General features: G+C 39.1%; 1 pseudogene; it reads left to right on the top strand.

Annotated features, from left to right (window-relative positions):
* LOC140337499 (posterior protein-like) overlaps nt 1–1883 on the top strand; it is a 6893-nt pseudogene extending 5010 nt beyond the window's left edge.
* Nucleotides 1884–2593: the final 710 nt, after the last annotated feature.

Raw genomic sequence — 2593 nt, 5'->3', positions numbered from 1 at the left:
CCGTTCATATTCCCCTTCTGATCACTCTATGCCATTGACTGTCCCCTTCTGATCACTCTATGCCATTGATTGTCCCCTTCTGTTCACTTACCGGTACTTAAGTGTAACTCCGTTAGGGCAGGTAAGTCTGTTAGAGCAGGAATCTCCATTAGGGCAGGGATCAGCAGCTTGCTTCCTGGTGCAGAATCGCGGGGGCGCGTGTGCCGGCTTCTTACTTTCAGTTTCGCTCTGCACTGCAGCCAGGAGGAGACACACACTGCATCCAGCATCGAGGAGACACACACAGGATCGGGTATCGGAGGATGTCTTATTCACGGGTGAGTGCCTTATTTTAATTATTTTATAAAAAAATCAGGGGTGGCTTTTTTAATGGGGATGCCTTATAATGGCAGAAACACGGTATGAATAACGGCTGGGATCGGTCAATGTTGACCATATAGTTACATTATTGAATATGTAGGTTGTAATACGTGTTCCCTTTTCATACGTGGGATTGTCAGCTGGCCTGCCCCCTGTCCCCCATCCTTCTTTGGTCTTTGTGTTTTAGTGATTGTCGATGTTATATGAAATATGTTGAAAGTATTTAGGTATATATGTCATACTTAACTGAGTGGTAAAGAAAAAGAAGGAAACAATTATACTATGATTAGATAAAGTAAAATAGAAATAAAAGGAAAATATGCAGTGCTATCAGTAGAAGACAATGAGGAAAAGAAAGGTGAACCCTTATTGTATTCTTAAGATTAAGGGAGTAATAAAGATTGAAACAATAGGAAATGAATAATTGTTAAAAGATGAAGTATGGAAGGCTCTTTCCTCTCACCCTATATATCACTGAGAGATATTATATTAATTACACAAATTTAATTTTTTGGGGGGGATGGAATCCCTAAACAGAAGTGGGGTCTGTATTATTATAATGTAATGGAGGGAAAGGTATTATTACTTTTTCTCCTCCTATTGATAAATTAATTACATGTTTGTTTTGAGTGTGATAATAGGTTAATGGTTATAGCAGAAATTGTGTCACTGAGGAATATATGAGGGGGTGGGAGTGGGGAAGCAATCTATAATACAAAAATGAACCAACTAGGAGTATACTGTGTATCAAGATAATATTTCTAATAAAAGATAGGGATTAAGTAATAACTAGAACTGAGAAATACCAAAAGTTGGGATAGACATATATAATTAAATTTGAAGATTGTGTTCTATAGAGATTATACTGTTTAATTATGATTTGTTGGAAAACAAACAACCTATGACACATTTAATGTTGGCTTGTTTATTTGTATGATTAAAATGAAAACCAATAAAGAAATTGAAAAGGAAAGAAAATACCAAATTTATTGATGTGGGTGACAGTGTTATTTTGCAGAGAGTATTTGTCCCTGTGTAAAGCTACTTACAATTGCCCGGACATGTCTCCAGATGACAGTAGTTTCCTATACTCTATGGCAAATAAGTGCACATTTGTGGATTATCATACAAAACTTGCGCTTAGAAATGCCAGTTCACATCAAACATTTTTAAATATCTTAAGGGAGACAAGTCAGGACAATAGATCTTACAAGAAAATTTCAGAGGTAGTTAGAAGTGAAATGAGGGTGAGATTTTTAGGCAGATGTTATAGATGTGGGAACACATGACACCTAATGAAGGACTGCAAATTGCCTAAAAGACTGGTGGGTGAGAGGAAAACTGCTAATAGGAAAGAATTTAGGCAGGGATCAGATAAAGCAATGGGAGAAAAGAACAGAGCGCCTAAGGATACACTATATGGCCCAATTTCAAAGGAACTGCATAGTGTAGCCAATAAAATGGTAGAAATCCCAGAGGAGTATAGACCCCCAACCCCAACCAATCCATATCATAAACCATAGGGAGGTCAGACCCCAGGCTTGTCCTTGGATAGGGACAGACCAAATATGCAAGGTGCGGCTGGGGGTCATCGCACAAATATCCTACTGGATACAGGTGCAGCAATCAGTTTATTTAATTTGAATTTAAAAAAATGTAGATCCTCAGGGAAAGCAAATTTTTTTGAGAGAGTTTGGGGGACAGTTAGTACCATCCCAGAAATCAATACCAGTGACTACTGATATAGGGAACTTGTGTGTGAAACCGAGTTTGTTCCTTTCCCCAACACATGAGGGCACCATTGTGGGCTCTGATGTCATGAGGGAACATGGACTGATTGTGGATCTTTGTAATTGGGTACTGTGGAAATGATCCAAATACAAAGGTAAGGTGCATATGGTAATGGACAGCTATGAGGTAAAATCAGAGAAAACAGACGAAAGCCTTGATCCACCTGCACTGGTAAAAACTAACGACAAAGCACTGGCAGAAATCCTGTGGCAGCATAACAAAGTGTGGGCTACTTCCAAGGCACAATGTGGGAAGGTCTCAGATATGATCATCCAGGTTGAAAGACCAGATCCCTCGCCGCAAACACAGTACAAACAACCAGCGAAGTCCATATTATACATAGAAAGCACGGTGCAAAATATACTGGCACAAAAGATCACCAAGGAATGTCAATCAATACAAATGCAGCTCTGTGGCCAGTAAAAAAGGAAGGGGGCTTGAG

Source organism: Pyxicephalus adspersus, chromosome 8, assembly GCF_032062135.1.
Source record: "Pyxicephalus adspersus chromosome 8, UCB_Pads_2.0, whole genome shotgun sequence".
Classification (NCBI taxonomy): domain Eukaryota; kingdom Metazoa; phylum Chordata; class Amphibia; order Anura; family Pyxicephalidae; genus Pyxicephalus; species Pyxicephalus adspersus.
This window is presented reverse-complemented; position numbering and strand designations above follow the sequence as displayed.